At 50.2% G+C, this 15,752-nt stretch overlaps 4 long non-coding RNA genes across 4 annotated transcripts; 3 read left to right on the plus strand and 1 right to left on the minus strand.

Moving 5' to 3' along the window:
- Nucleotides 1-2,527: 2,527 nt before the first annotated feature.
- Nucleotides 2,528-4,917, plus strand: LOC135286243 (uncharacterized). The gene is made up of 2 exons (XR_010350678.1): nucleotides 2,528-4,448; nucleotides 4,531-4,917. It is a non-coding gene; the product is annotated as an uncharacterized LOC135286243 (long non-coding RNA).
- A 1,269-nt stretch (nucleotides 4,918-6,186) lies between these two features.
- LOC135286242 (uncharacterized) lies at nucleotides 6,187-8,542 on the plus strand. Its single transcript, XR_010350677.1, has 3 exons — nucleotides 6,187-6,647; nucleotides 6,841-6,971; nucleotides 7,705-8,542. It is a non-coding gene; the product is annotated as an uncharacterized LOC135286242 (long non-coding RNA).
- A 6-nt stretch (nucleotides 8,543-8,548) lies between these two features.
- Nucleotides 8,549-10,510, plus strand: LOC135286241 (uncharacterized). The gene is made up of 2 exons (XR_010350676.1): nucleotides 8,549-9,247; nucleotides 10,226-10,510. It is a non-coding gene; the product is annotated as an uncharacterized LOC135286241 (long non-coding RNA).
- Nucleotides 9,855-15,743, minus strand: LOC135286240 (uncharacterized). Its single transcript, XR_010350675.1, has 3 exons — nucleotides 13,998-15,743; nucleotides 13,044-13,363; nucleotides 9,855-11,125 (listed from the first exon to the last, which is right to left on the minus strand). It is a non-coding gene; the product is annotated as an uncharacterized LOC135286240 (long non-coding RNA).
- Nucleotides 15,744-15,752: the final 9 nt, after the last annotated feature.

Consider the following 15,752-nt stretch of genomic DNA (forward strand, 5'->3'; position numbering starts at 1 on the left):
CAAAGTGTGACCCCTCACTGGGGTGTATTTTGTGACTATCTTTAAAAGCAAAGCAAAAGAATTTTACACATAAAGGCCTGCATGACTTGAGTCACTTAAGTTCCACTTAAACAAGAATAAACTGTTGAGAATGGGGGGAAAAAGTGAGGGAAAACTCCATAGTTACTGCTGGGCTCAGACAACAGGGTGAACCTGCCTTCTTTCCCTTCAGGACCTGTTGGGTAAGAACTGCACTCTATGCACATTGAATGCTTTAATTGGGGATTAGAGCTTGTCTCGGGATTGCTTTGAACACGTTTATGCAGTCAGATCCTATCAGTGACAAATCCTATCACTGACAGGTACTATCACGGACAATTCTCGAACTATAATCTGTCACAGTTTTATACCAATAGAGGGAGTTATTCTGTGAACTCTGAGGGTGAGTTCTTCCCCAGCACTGGCCATCGCCAGCAGCAGGGAACACAGTCAGTAAAAAGGAAGGGCCCCTGCGGAGTCAGAAAGTGGGAAGAGCTGCTGAGGGCTCTCCCTTATGCTGGAGTAGGTCAGTGGCACCACCAGGATCCAGCAGGATGGCCGGGGGAGGCTCCCTGGACGGGACGCTGACAGACTGCTCGGGCACGAGGGCTCAGCTCTCCTGGGGCACCGAGACAAATTAAACACCGGGGGTCAAGCAACTCTCCCCACACTAACAGTATAGAAAATCCATTTTCACGTGACAGATGTGGGTGTAGCACTTGGGGACATGGGTTAGTGCTGAGCGTGGCATCTCTGGAGGAATGGTTGGACTCGACAGTCTCGGGGAGCTTTTCCAGCAGCAAGAGCCTGTGATTCCAGCATTCCCTGAGTGGCAGCGGGCAGTGCCACGGCTCCCAGGCCAGCTCGAGTTGTACCACAGCAGGATGTGGCACTGGGAAGGGCTGGCACCCTGTGCTCTGTATGGCTCAGCTCCCCCAGCCAGGCTGATTGTACCGGGCAGTTTCATTTCCCAAAGGACTGAAGGGCCTGCTCAGCACAGCAATATCTGCACAGGGCAGCTGAAACTGGCTGGGCTCTGCCTCGGGGGGCACTCAGTGCAAAAAACAGTTCACTCTTTAGAATATTTAAAAGTTTAATAATAGGATAAAAAAGGACAATAGTAGAATAACAGGATAAAAAAGGACAATATTCCCAGTGCTGGCGTGCTTTTGACAAATAACCAAAGAGCATGCCAAAAAACTAAAAATCATGGTCTCTACAGAAGGTTACATTGCTGGGGTTACATGCATATTCATTAGCTTGTACATTATTTAAATATTCCTGAGAGCTTTTGATGTTGCAGGAGCTCTTCATGTTTAGGTTTCCCATCCTGACTTATCTGTATGACATCCTGAGATGAAGTTAATAAATTTTATTCCTTCCCGTGATTTCATCTCTGTTGTTTCACACTTTTCTGATAAGAGGAGTTACCAAGCTCTTCCCCAGGCTCCTCAGGTGCTATGTCGTGTGTCACTGTTATCACTTGGATGGTGAGTCAGTGGATGGCCTTGCACTGTTCTTCTTAGTTACACAAAAGCCTTTTCACATCTTATGTTTTGCTAAGGTCTATACTACAATACGTTTATGACACTACTATTTCTATGAGCAATACAGTACATATGCTGATGGATTATATTATATTAACATGCAAAGGATAATACATAAATATGAATGCCAATATTATCTGGTCATTTTTAACACTCAGGAATGCTCACACTTGAAGGTCCAGCCAAAGAATGTCCTGGGGCAGTGAGATGGGGCCAGAGGTGCCCAAAGCAGTGACCAAAACTAATCAAGGCATCAAAAATACTGTTTAGACCTCAAACAAACCCAGTGGTGTTCACTGAGGGGAAGACTTGGGGGTGCTGGTGCATGGGCAGTAGCAGCCTGTGGGCAGGGGGCTTACTTAGGGCCAAGCCCTGCCTTGTGAATCCCTGACTGATAGGATTTAGTGCAGAGTTTTCCAGAGAAAGCAGCTGTGCAGAAATGTGGGACAAACTCTGCTAGGTCCCGATTTCCCTGCTGCCCATGGCATGGCCCATGCAGAGGCAGCTGTGCCCCTGCAGCCCATGGAGGGCTCGGGGGGCAGAGATCCACCTGCAGCCCCTGCAGGAGCCCTGCACGCTGGAGCAGGGGGTGCCTGAGAGGATTTGAGCTCCTGGGAAGCCCCTGCTGAGCAAGGTCCTGGCAGGGGCCCATGGAGCCTTGCAGAGAGGAGCCCTACATGCTGAAGCAGGTTTGCTGCAAGGCCTTGGGAGCCCATGGGGGACCCAGGCTGGAGCAGGAGGACCTGAAGGATTGACCTGAGGAAGAGTAACCCATGTGGCAGCTGGTTATGTGGAGCTATTTCCTGTGGGACGGACTCCAGTTGGAGAAGTTCCTGGAGAACAGTGTCCCGTGGCAGGGACCCCACGCTGGAGCAGGGCAAGGACTCCGACTCCTCTCCCTGAGCAGCAGCAGCAACAATGTGGGATGAACTGACCCAAACCCAAATTCCCATCTCCCTGTGCCACTGGAGGGGTATGAGGGAGACTTTGGGAAGGAGGGAGGGCTGGGGAAAAGTGACTGTGAGATTTGTTTGGTTTCTCATGATCCTGCCCTGATGCTGGGCGTAGTCAATTCAATCGATATCCAAAAACTGAGGCAGTTTTGCCCATGACGCTGAAGGGGGAGGGATCTCTCCCTGTCTTTATCTCAACCCAGGGACCCTTGGTTCTATTTTCTCTGCCCTGTTCATATGCACAGGGACAGAGCTGCTCTGGTGGTACCTGGTATCCAACCAGGGTCAACCCACTGCACACCTCCTGGCCTGGTGAGTCCACAACCTCTCTGGGCAACCTGGCCCAGTGCCCAGCCACACTTCAAGGCAAGAATTTGGCTCTGGGATCAGCCTTCCTCCCTGCAAGACCCACAGACTGGTAGAGGTTGATGAGCTGATCAGCTCTGCTTTCTCCTCAGCCAGCCACAGGGAAAAGCTGGTGCTGGCCTTGCAGAAGTAGGGCTACATTCCCAAACTCTTAAAGCTTTTCCAAATCTGTGAGGGGTTACAGCTCAGACAGGCCTTGCAGCATTTGTCAGCCATTATGCAAGAAATTCTGTAGCTCGACCAAGCAGCTCTGCTGGAGGTGATGCTGTCCCAGGAGTGTATCATGGATGTGGTCGGATGCCTTGAGTATGGCCCCTCTTTGGCACAGCCCAAATGGCACCAGCAGCTCCTGCAGCGAACAACCAAGCTGAAGTAGCTTCTTCCCATGCGAGACCCTGAGCTCCAGCAAAAATTCCACCAGATGTACTGGGCACAGCATATTAAGGCTGTTATCTTGCCCAAGGCAGCTGGGCTGGGAGAGGCTTCTCTGCCCAGCCTCACCTCCTTCATCAGTTGCAAGAAAGAGGAGATCTTCCATGTCTTGGAGATAAGTGCCTTCTGACCTGCTCTCAATGGCTCAGGACCTGCAGCTGGAGTTGCCAAGGGATCACTGTTCCTCAGACATGCTTGCACAAGCACAGGATGGGAATGATCCCCCTTCTTCCTTCTCCCTTGGATTCTGTAGTTTAGAAAGGGAAGAGCTCGGGGAAGGACCTAGAGATTCCTGAATGGGCTGTCAAGAGTCTCAAGTTCTTCTCTTTGATGGCCAAGCAGCAGACTGCTTTGGAGCTGGTTTGTGGGGGGAGCTGGGGAACAAGCAGCTTTTGGGATTCCCTCTCAGGGCCAGGTGCAATGTCTGTGGAACTCATTCTGAACCTGAGATGCCAAAGAGCAGGCGTGGGAGAATACTGCCAGCGCTGCTTCCCATGGGAAGGAGTGAAGAGAAATGCAGAGACAGAGAGGAGAGAAAGTGTCTAAAGCCTTGAGAGACGATGATGATGGTGATTGTGTTCAGCCTGGTTTTCTTGGCCCTCTGGAGGCTTAACCAATGGAGGAACTGAAATTCGTGGCCAGAAGGGAGCTCTTGTCCTAGAGGTCCTGAAGTGTTTCTTGGGGGGAGAGGCTGTGACTGTACCAAGCCAAGGCTGGGGCATAAATGCAGAGCAGAGCATCTGCAAGGGGGGAGCTGGTTTGAGTGTGAGGAAAGGCAACCAGGCTATGGCGGCAGCCAGCTGGAAACCTGTTCATCTGCTCCACCTTGTCTGGGGGGCCTGAAAAGATGCTTTGCAGGGCTGCATCTGCACAAGAGGGAAAGGGATCCCTGTGGGATGTTCTCAGGGCAGCGGGAACAGGGCAGGTGCCACATGGGACAAACTGTGTCTCAGCTGGCTCTTGGGAGCTGCACTTTTTGGGAGCCTCCCCTGAGCTCAGCTTCCTCTTCTGCCTCTGCTTCTGCTGCACACAGGCACTGCTGAAACATGCCCTGGGAAGGAAGGATCCTGCAGGATCTGTGTACTCTGGCATTGGCCTTTATTGAGCTACAGTGAATGGAGCTGGCCTTGAGGTAGTGGGGTATCCTCTCAAGATGGAAGTTCTGCCTTTCCAGAGGGCCCGTGTCAGTTGTGTTCCTTTTTTGTGTTTCACAGAAAGACCAGAAATTCTGGTTAGAAGTTCTGGCCCAGTTAGCAGATGGAGCTACAGGTGCCCACCAGCGATGGGAACTGGTGAGTCAGAGCTCACGGGCTTGAAAGGAGAGAGAGGAAGCAGAGAAAGGGAAACTGCTCTGAGGCCTTCTGAAGTCCTTGAAACCTTTCTGGAACCCAGGAATCCTTGCCAGTACAGCTCAATCTTCATTTCAGTCCTCACTTAAAGAAATATTTCTGGCAATGTAAGCTCTGATGTCTTTGTTGTAAATCAGGGTTTCCTTGTGTAGAAAGGACCAGCACAGAGCTGACACGCTCGACTTCAAGCTCTGCTTTCTTCCCAGAATGTTTCAGCATCCCAGAGAACTTTATTTCTGTATCACTGTCTTTCTGAGGTCAAGGCCAAGTGACAGATTTCTTCTTTCTCTGTGCGCTTCCTTTCCATGGCTTTGCTTTGTTGGTGTTGGCAAAGCTTGGAGGAGACATCGTGAGAAGAAGACTACTCTCTAGGAAGGTCCAACCAGCATTCCAACTCTGCTAGAAATTGTAACCCTTTCCTCCTTTTGAGAGCTGTCTTACTCCAAGACACCAGAAATTCTTTTTCCAATGCAACAGGTGAACTTTCTGAAGGACTTCTGTGCCTTTTCCCTCATGTTTCACCAGAAGGGAGAGGCATTTTTACAAAGCTTGGCCAAGCTGGGACTTCTTCCTGCTCTTGAAATTCTACTGGTAAGTGAAAACTTCCAGCTGCTCTTCCTCAAAGCAGGAAAGGCCAGAGCCACTGGCGCACCTGTTGGACCTGCTGAGCACTTGTGTGTCCCTCTGCTCACACACCTTGGCTCTGCTGAGAGTGGAAGTGGATTGCACCAGCCCCAATGCCACAGCTCTCTCAGCTCTTGCAAGCACCTGCCTGGCTTGCCCTGATTCTTGTGACTCTGCACCGTGGGCAAGTTCTGTGCTCAGTGCAGTCCTTAGGACAAGGCAGAGTTAAGATGGAAAGAGACTCTTTGCCACGGGGCAGCTGCATTGGTGTTGTTTTCCCAGGGCTGCTGGGCTTGTGCTTGGACCAGGGCCAGAGAAGTCTTTTTAGCTCCTCTGGAGCTGTTGGCTCATTCCTTCCCAGTAGATCCTGTCCTCCTGGAAGCAGCAGATTTCTCTCTCCTGAGCAGCAGTAGGAAACCACAATTTTGTCCCTCCTTTGGCTGGGGCAGCTCTTGCCACCTGACCATTGCAATCCAGGCTCAGTGCTGCTGTTCCTCACCAGATCCCAGGGGCTTTCTCGGCTTCAGGAACAACCTGGGAACTGAGCAAGGCACAGCACTGCCAGCAAAACATCTGTTCTGCCCTGCTCAACTCGGCAGCTTTAGGGGAAGGTTGTTTGAGCCCTCACAGCCCTGTGTGGGAGAAACACTAACATTCCCAGCAAGGTCAAGAACAACCTCTGACTCGCAAGCTTGAGGACATGAAGGCAGAATGAGGCACTTGCCAGGTTTTTAAACAACATCCAGGCAAAGGAAGGCCCATCACAAACTTTCCTTGGCAAATTTAAGCTTAACCACCTTTAACTTACCCCCACAACAAGGCAGGGACTGGAGTTGTTTAGTCTGGTTTACAATCCATTTGAATGAGAAGAAGAAGTGAGGAGAAGAAAGAGATTTGTACAACTGGTCCGCTGGTACAAAAGGATCAGTTGTAGTTAACAGGTACAGAAGATCAGTGTCTCAGCTATTCCAGCCAGGAAGTGGCACGATGGGAATGGTTCCTGCTTAAATGAGGACTCACTGATTCACAGAAAGCCTTGAGTTCCTTCTAAAGGAGGCACAGAGTGGCCAAAAGAGGTTGCTGGTTTATAGTTGCTTCTCTGGAACTATATTACTTTGTTTCTCGGAGAAACTTGGGAATGCAACCTACCCAAAACCTTTCACTCCCTTTTCTTTGCAGCTTTACTTGATGAGAAACAGCAAACCTGATTTACGCTACCAAATTAATCAATTTTTTTCTTAGGGAATGGATGATCTGCAAGTGGCATCTGCTGCCGCAGATATCTTGTCTTATCTTGTTGACTTTTGCCCACTCCTGGTCCAAGAACTTGTCATGCAAGAGGCCCAGCAAAAGACCACGTAAGTAAAAGTGGTTTGGAGGTGCTTGGATAGTCCAGTCCAAAGGCAAATTGGAAACAAACCAGCCAAACAAAATGTCAATTTTTCTATTTAATTTTCATTTTTATTAAAATAAGCAAACCAAACTGGTGGAAACCAGGAAACCCAGTGCACTCTAATTATTTGGGGCTTTCTTTGTCTGGGTTTTTTGCAGGGTACTAACCTCATCTGTGCACTCATGCAGCAGATGTTATGGCATCATGCTGTTGCATTTGGAAGAGCTGATCAGGTCATGGAGCTGTTGCAACTCTGCTTGATCCAGAGAATCTGCTGACCACAGCTGAGGTAAGGAAATGCAAAGGGCTGAAGACATGGGACTGTCTCAGCCCAGGGAAACCCTGATCTTCCCGAGTGCTCTTCTTGTGGAAACAGCATCCAAACAGGTTGTGCTTGGGCTTAGTGCTTGGCTGTACTGTGTGCTCTGAGCCTAAATATCAGGAAGCTCTAAGGCAGATGAAGTTTCCAGAAGCTTTGGCTGAGGCCAGGGCTATGTCTGGGGCACTGTGCCCGCAGTCATTGCCCCAGGCAGCACTTCAGGGACACAGGGACACTGTCTAGCCAGAGCTCCTGCTGCCTGTGGGAGACATCCAGCAGCAGCAGAGTCCAGGAGAGGCCCTGGCACCCCCAATCCACAGGTTCATACCCTGGAAGGGGCAGGAATACCTGGGAAAAGGTAGGAAGGTTGTCATGATGAAATGACTGCCTTGGAGAGAACTTGAAGGGAATTTTGCCAAGCATTGGGAGTCATGGATGGATTGCTATGAGAGATTAGTATCTCTGGTGGGGATTCTCTTGGGGATAGCAGGGTGGGCTGGATGTCCCTCAGATTTCCTCCCAAGGAAAGAAATGGCACTTTGTATAGGGGACACCTGAATGCTTCAGATCCCACCAGAAAGATACAGGCAAAGCTGTCGGAGCCAAGGGAATTCTTTGTAGGCTGTTTCTGCTCATACTGCACTTTCTGATTGGAAAGGTCTCTGCCAAGGCCAAGATTTAATGAAGCTGTTTTCTCCTTTAGGTATCCAAAATACTTGGATTTTTCAATTCCTTCTATGCCCACTGTCCTCCCGTTCTGACTGCACCGCTTCTGGCCAGTGCAGCAACAGGTACCTGGGAAATAGCAAATGAGGATTTTTTTCCTTGTTTTCCCCCTTGGAGGCTTGTAGTGTCTGGAAGGGACTGACAGGGGTGCTCCCAGCAATCAGCTGGTCAGGCCGGCTGGGAGTGCACCTGAGAAAAATGGCTGCTCCCCGAGGACAGAGCTTCTTTAGGCAGCACTTTTCAGCCCTTACTTGCCCCTCCCTGAAATGCCTTCAGGCTGTGCTTTGTGGCAGACGGACCTCCTGCAGGAGGGTTGTTCATGGTGGAGGAGTTGGACTTGTATCTTTTCTAAGATTTGCTTCAAGGGCCAAAAAAGTCACCTCTCTGTGGGTTCTTTTGTTCTCCCCCAAAGTTCTGCCTCCTAAAGCAACCCAGGAAAGCCAAAGTCCACTAAAACCATGTCAGCAAGCGCAGGAGCACTTGAGCTGGGTGGATGGCACAGGACATTTCTTTCTTTTTTTTTTGCCTTTGTTGCTCATTGAAGGCATTACTTTTCCTATAGATGATTATCAAACAGCACAACTCCTGGTTTTAATTTTGGAGCTGTTGAGTTTTTGTGTGACACAGCACAAGGAGCACATGAGGGGTTACATCCTCCACTGGGATTTGCTAAGAGTCGTGCTCTTGATCAATTCCCAACACACATTTCTGGCCTTGAGTGAGTAATCTTTGGCATTTTGTTCTTCCAAGCTTAGTATGTCCTGGGTGGAAGGTGTTCCAGGAGACACTTGAACTCAAGATTCATGGGAAGGGATAGGAATGAATTTCTGGACTGCAGCCCTGGCCTGTGGCTCTGGAATCCTTGCATTTCTCTCTTCACAAAGGTGTTCTGCACTTCCTGAGGAAGATCATTGCCCTGAAGGATGAGCTTTATACCCATTCCATCACTCAGGGAAACCTCTTGGCACCCCTTTTGCAGGCTCTGCTGGACGATGGAGCTACATCCAACCTGCTCCACTGGGCTGTGCTGGAGCTCTTTGAACTCCTCAGACTGGTGAGTTCAGCAGCAGCTCCAGCTCGGACACGGCCATGGCCTCTCAGCTCAACAGGCCCAGTGCAGCCTCCCGCTTCAATGCAAGTGTCACAAACAGCCTCGGACACGACTGACTCTGGTGTCCCTTGCCATGGGAAGAGGAATCCTTCTTTCCAGATTTCAGTTCTTGCCTTCGGGATCAATCTGAATTGCTTCACAATTGCTCCGGACAAAAGTGTTTTAGCTCTGGCCAAGGAATCTGTTCCTTTGCAAAGGAAACTTGGAAGCTTTCTGAACTTCGGCCTGTGACCACTGGAGACTTGAGACCGTGTTTTGTTCCTCCACAGGAAGACTGTAAATCCCTGGTTGCCCACATCATTGAGAACTTCTGTCCTGTACTGGAATGCATCACCTAGGTGCAGGCATTCCAGGGATTGGAAAGAAAATATGAGAGAGACAAGCACCGGCAAATGCGGAGTGTGCACAGGTAGGCCCCAGTCTCTGTGCTCGGAGCCTGGCAGGGACTGCCCTGTGGCAGGGCTGCCCCTTGGTTTTCTCTTTGCCAGAGGGCATCAGGAGCAGGTGGCTGGCACTGGCCTTGGCTTTTCTTCTGGAGCAAGACTTCCAGGATGAAAGAAAAGCCACCTCTGGAGTAGAACTGTTCTTGCTCAGGGCATTCCTTGCTCCTCTCCGAAAGCCCTGAGCTTCCCCAGAGCAGAATCTTGGGAGGATTCAGCCTGCCTGGGCCTCAGCTAGTGCCTGCTAGTCTTACAGGGAGGACACAAGTGCCCATGGAGCTGGATTGCCTTCCCAAATGGGCCACACTCCCTCCAAACTCTGCGAGTCATTGCTGATCCTGGCTGAGTTGGAAGCAGCAGCAAAGCTGGAGTCATTTGGCCTGTCTCTCTGCAGAGTCCCATTCCTCTCGAGCAGAAGTGCAAGAGCCTCAGAGCAGAAAGAGCAAATGAGCTTCAACACAGCCCAAGGGGGGGCAGCTCAGGCAGCACCAATGAGCTTCAAGGACTCCTCTTCAAAAAAGGCAGCCCTGCAGGCACTGCTGAGGGCCCCCAAGGCAGGAGAACTGGGCCCAGCTGCTGCCCTAGCCAGGGACAGCGGAGCCGTCACACCAGGGGCACCACAGGCAGCAACAGCCTGGGGCTTGCAGGGGGGCTTAGTGAGGGCTCAAGTCACCCAAGCCCTGCCCAGGGACACCCTGACTGCTGGGGGGGAAGCCTGAAGAAAAGATGGGCTGGCTCTGGAGTCTGCTGCTGACCTGGGGGCACAGTCTGGTCTTGCATCTTTGGCATCCCTGAACTGGGCTCACTCCTTAACTCTTGCCCTGCCCACTGGCTGGTCTGGCTGGGGCATGGACAGAAGAGATGGCATTTGGGTGTACAAAAATTGCACCTTTCTAAGTATTCTTTCAACAGGATAATTTCCTTTTTTTCTTTTCTCTATTTGGCAGAGACCTCAACCAGTGGAGTCTGCTGATGATCAACAAGAAGCAGTTCCAAAGAAAAGACTGCATCTGGCCTAAGGAAGGAAACCCCACATTTTGGGGTTTTCAGACTAGGAACTGTTGGATGTTAAATAGTTTTAGTTTGTATTGGGTTTAGCTTTTGATTGTTAAAAGATTTGCTGTTTTCTGTAGATAGATAAGTTGGTAAAGTTTGTTCAAGAAGGAGAAGTTTGCTTTCTGTTCAAGTTCCCAATAAAATTGTTTGAGCTTGTTCAAAAATAGGTGTTAAGATTAATAGATTAAGGCTGAGCTGTAAAATTCAGCAATTGACATTAGACTCTGTAATTGTAGAAGATGTATTATTGATACATGTTATTGGGAAGTGTTCTATGAAACTCCAATGAGCATGTTTGCCTGATTTCCTGGGAGTTCTTGGACAGTTCAGTCAGTCATGGAATGCCACGGGGAAAGGGGGACCTCTCCTGGTCTCATTTCTAGTCTCCTCACACCAAGCCAGGAGAGGATTCCAAAAGATTTCTAGGAATCTTCACATCAGTTGTTGGGGACAGCCCCAGCTTGGCATTTAAGGCAATTCCTTTTGCTTCAAGTTGTGTTTATAGCAAACTTGGACCTAGAGGCTGGGAAACTGCCCCAAATGTCTGTGAAGTTATATAATCTTGTCTTCGTATGGACATGACAGCTTGACTCCAATGTGCTGTATCTTTCACAAAAACCAGAAACAATGGCACAGACTGCAGGGCTTTGGGGATGGCTGTTGGTGTGGGTCACAGCCAGTTCTCCAGAGATGTGGCTGTGCAGGACTTCTTGGCATTTGGTAGCTCACTCCGACGTCCAGGAGTCCTGGGAAGAGGCAGAAATCTCCACAACTACGCCAGGGTCAAGTTCCTGTCAGGACAAGTAAAGGCCTGGTTTAAAAAGGCTGATAGGCCCAGCCAGGCAAGTTTTCACAGGAGCCTGCTCTTCTCGGCTCTGCAACCAGGGTGGGCTCTCTCCTGATCCTAAGGCTCAGGCAGGGAAGGGGCTCCCAGAACCCAAAGTCACCAATGTGGCCGTGCCCACGGCTTTGGGCCAGGGCTCCAGCTCACACCAGCCTGGCTTCCAGCCCCAAGGAATTCCATTCTGGAAGCAAGAGGGGAAAAGCTCAGCAGCTGTAGGCCTGCTCCAGCACAGACCCAGCATGCTCATCCTCAGGAAGAACCAATCCTGCTGGGAAGAGACAGGCTGGGGAATGAAGGCATCAAGAGCAGTCCTGAGGGGAGTGACTTATGGGTGCCTGGTGGGTGAGAGGTGGACATGGCCCAGCCACATGTGCTGGGCTGATGCCCCAGCGTGGGCAGCAGGGCAGGGGGGAATTCTGCCCCTCTGACCCACTCAGGTGAGACCCCACCTGCAGAGATGCTTCCCACCCTGGGGCCTAGCACAGGAAGAACATGAAGCTGTTAAAAACAGGTAAGAAATGACTGTAAAATAGTTGATAGTTGTTAAGCATGTACTGTTAGTTTGGTTATGGTAAAAGGGGTTTAAAGGGGTGCAGCCACTTGCGTCTGGATGGAGAGGATGTGTCCTGAGTGAGGGACAGGGCACAGGGGTTAGACAAAACAAAAGATACATTCCTAACTGGGGCAACCAGGGTTAGACAGAGAGACTGACATGGATTGCAGGACAGGAGACAACCTGGGTAGAACTATTGCATAACTAAAGGGGTGAGTGGAACAAATCAACTTACAATATACAACTTAGCATAACTAAAAACCTGAAAAAACACAACACAACAAAGGGGTAGTTGTAAGAAATACAGTACTCAACAAACCATATTCCACCTAAGTGCACCACCCCCAGCAAAATGAGCCAGCCTGGACAGAACTGTCATGGGCCAATCAACCTCAAACCTTCATGCAAATGAAGGATCCAAGCAGAAACCAATGCAGAGGAACACAAAGCAGGATAAAAAGGGGGATTCTGACCCACTAAACCCGTGCTGCTCCACCTGGAACATCGGGGACGTTGCTGCTGAAGCAGCCCCAGCACCGGCACCGGAGCATCCTCGATGGGATTGCTCCTGCCCAGCCTGCAGGCCCCCTTGCTTAGGCCTTTCTTTTTATTGCAATAGATGCTGAAATCACTTTAGTACCGGGAGCGTGCTCTTGTTTTTAACAAAGCTGTTGCAGCAAGCCCAGAGGAGGCCACAGAGATGACTTACAGAATTAAGGAAAGGCTGAGAGAATTGGTGTTGTTCAGACAGGAATAGCAAAGGCCTTGTGGTGACCTAATTGCAACCTTCCAGCACCTGAACAGAACCAACAAGGAAGATTAAGAGAGACTATTTACAAGGTCCTGGAGTGACGAGACAAGGGGGAACAGTTTTAAACTGTAAGAGGAAAGATTTTAGTTTGAATATTGGGAATAAATTCCTCCCTGTAAGGGTGGTGAGGCCCTAGCACAGGTTGCCCAGAGAAGCTGTGACTGCTCCATCTGTGAAAGTGTTCAAGTGTTCATCCAGCCAGGCTGGATGGGGCTTGGAGCAGCCTGGTCTAGTGGAAGGTGTCCCTACACATGGCGGGGGGTGGAATGAAACAAGCTTTAAAATTCCTTCCAAATCAAACCATTCTGGGATTCCATGATTCTATCATATGAAGCATGGGAAGGTGATCACCCACCCTACAACCCATCTCCTGCTCCCCAGGAGTGTGTGCAGAGAGATCCCAGCCTGCAACAACCCACAGCTGAAAGCCTTTTTCAGCCAAGGAAAATTATTTGGTATTGACTTACTGTAAATAATTTGTCCTGTTGCTTTCACACCCACCTGAGAGGGACCAATCTGATTTTTATTTATGCCTCAGCATCTGATATATTCTTATAGGGGTTGCGGATGTGCTGACAGCCCTGTCCCCAGGAAGGCTTCACCTGGAGGCAATCAGAGCAGAAAAAGCCTCCATGATCGGGCTGAGTGGGGCCTCCACTGCCTGGCCCGTAGGGCAAATGCCCACCAAACCTGGGCTGTGTAGCACATGGCAGCAGCAGCAGCAGCTGCGACACACCGACAGCCGTTTCCTTGGGTCGCTCCCGTAGGGTCCGCTTGGCCCCTTCTCCGCCTCGCCTGTTCCTCCCTGTGCTCCTGTTTCCCTGTGTGAAAAACGCCAATCAGTTGTTTCTGAAATTTTAAAAGTTTAATAGTAATAAAATGGTTATGAAAAATAGTAATATAACTAGAATAATAAAATTTGAACATTTGAGATTAGGACAATATGAGACAATAAAAACAAAGAGATATGGGCGTCCGGGTACCTTTTTCTGGGCAACACAAGCTCGAAAAAGGACACCTGTTAACAGAGGATTAACCCTTAAAAACAATTGCCTGTTGCATATTCATACATCTCATACGTGATGCATAAATTCCATTCAAACACAGGATTCTGTCTGGTCACTGTCAACTTCTTCCTCTTAATCCTCATGCCGTCTTCCAGTCTGAGCGAGGTGGGAAGAAGTTAGTTTTCTGCTGATAAGGGAGCAATAAATTCACTTTCTCGGAAAGATTTAGGTGTCCTGTGGCTCCTATCTGGTGCGAGTCCTTTCTTAAACAAATATCTTGCATAGCATAGTTTCTATTTTAACATTATGTTATAACCTAAAACTATATTTAATACACTACTTAAGAAAATTAATGGTGACGCTCTCCCTTGTCTTCTCTTTCCTTCTCCGTCTCTCATCTTCCCTCTCTGCTCTTTTTTTCCTATCCACCTTTAGTAAGAACGCTTACCCTTTTTTATCAATAAACGGTTCTCAGATATAGTATTGTTGCATTTGCACTTTATTTTTGTCCGAGGAATCTATCAAAAAGAGTCCTTGCTGACTCCTCCTTTTACAGCGGAACGGACACCACCTCAAGAGCCACTCTCCTTACTGCCCACTGACCGGAGCTCCACACAGAACTCTGTCACTGAAGCCCTTGTCCTCGCTGCTCTGATCTGAACTATTTCTGTTGTAGCAATTCCAAACTCCATGTTTGTGATTTTATATTGTCATGTCAACCGTTATCTGGCATTTCTACGAATATTGAACAGCCCTGTGGCTCCCGAGTGTTCATTAGAGTAGGTCATGATATTTTGCACGCTGGGGACATCAGATACTCGGCTCCACAGCTCCTGGGGGGTTCCCCTGGAACCTGGCTGAAAACTGCTGGAGTTGTCTTAAGGCTAACGAGCAAATGCCATCTACTCTGGCGGACTTGTCACTGATCATTCAGCAGCGTAGCCGTCCTGAGATTCCTCCAGTGAACAATTTGAGGCAAATCCCCCGTTCGGCAGCTGAGTGCCGCAGAACAACCTGACGGAGCGGGGCAGCCCCTTCCACCGAGAACTTGAGCTGCTGATGCTCAGCGGGACGGCACGGACGCGCAGCCACGAGAGGGGGCTCGGGGAAGGCCCAAGGAAGGGAAAGGTATCATGCTGAGCCCTGAGCGCTGCAGCAGGTCCAGCCCGAGGGGAGCGGCCGGGCGGCTGTGCCGGAGGGAGCCCCGCAGACCTCCCGGGACGCCCGGGCTCGGGGTTAACCAGGGGAAACCAGACACTGAAATACTAAATATATGCGGTCACGCATGTTTGTCGCCCGCTATTTTCCTCAGGGATTCTTTAAATACATCTTTAAATGCCCAGAAAATCAAAATTTTTTGTAATATTTCTTCTCCAATGTCTGTAACCTTGCACAAATCCTGTATTAGTGTGGCGGAAGAGTTGCACAAAGTTCGGAGAAGCCTTCTGCCTTCTGAGCTTTCCAAGGAGGATGAATTTGGTTTCATAAAGGTTTCAGAATTCCTTTTTTTTTTTTTTTTTTAATGCTCCTTGTTCCAGGGTTAGAGAGTTTTCACAGACCTACTGATGATTATTGCTTAGTTCTTGCTTGCAAATCTACAGGTTCCGGCACTCCCTCAATAAAATCAGCCGCTTGTGTGACTGGCAGCCGCTGGACCGAACCGCTCTGGGAGCTCCGCACCCTCTGTCCGTCCCGAGGGCAGCGGGACGTTTATCCCGAGGCTCCAGAGAAGAGAAGGGAGCTGTGGCAGGGGCAGGAGCACCAGGAGCGCCTGAGGGAGCTGGGAAGGGGCTCAGCCTGGAGGAGGCTCAGGGGGGACCTCCTGGCTCTGCACAGCTCCTGACAGGAGGGGGCAGCCTGGAGGAGTCGGGCTCTGCTCCCGGGGAACAGGGACGGGACAGGAGGGAACGGCACCAAGCTGTGCCAGGGGGAAGTTTCGGTTGGATATTAGTAAGAATTTCTTCCCCGAAGGGCGGTCAGGCGTTGGAAGGGGCTGGCCAGGGCAGTGGCGGAGTCTCCATCCCTGAAGACACGACGTCTAAGGGACGACTGGACGTGGCACTCAGTGCTCTGTGCTGGGTGACCAGGTGGCGATCGGGCACAGGCTGGACCCGAGGATGCCGCAGGTCCTTCGCACCCTCAGGGTGCCGAGGTTCTGTGGCTCCGGGGAGGGCGGGATCCGAGATAGCCACGGCAATGGCGC

This window comes from Passer domesticus, chromosome 25, assembly GCF_036417665.1.
Source record: "Passer domesticus isolate bPasDom1 chromosome 25, bPasDom1.hap1, whole genome shotgun sequence".
NCBI lineage: Eukaryota > Metazoa > Chordata > Aves > Passeriformes > Passeridae > Passer > Passer domesticus.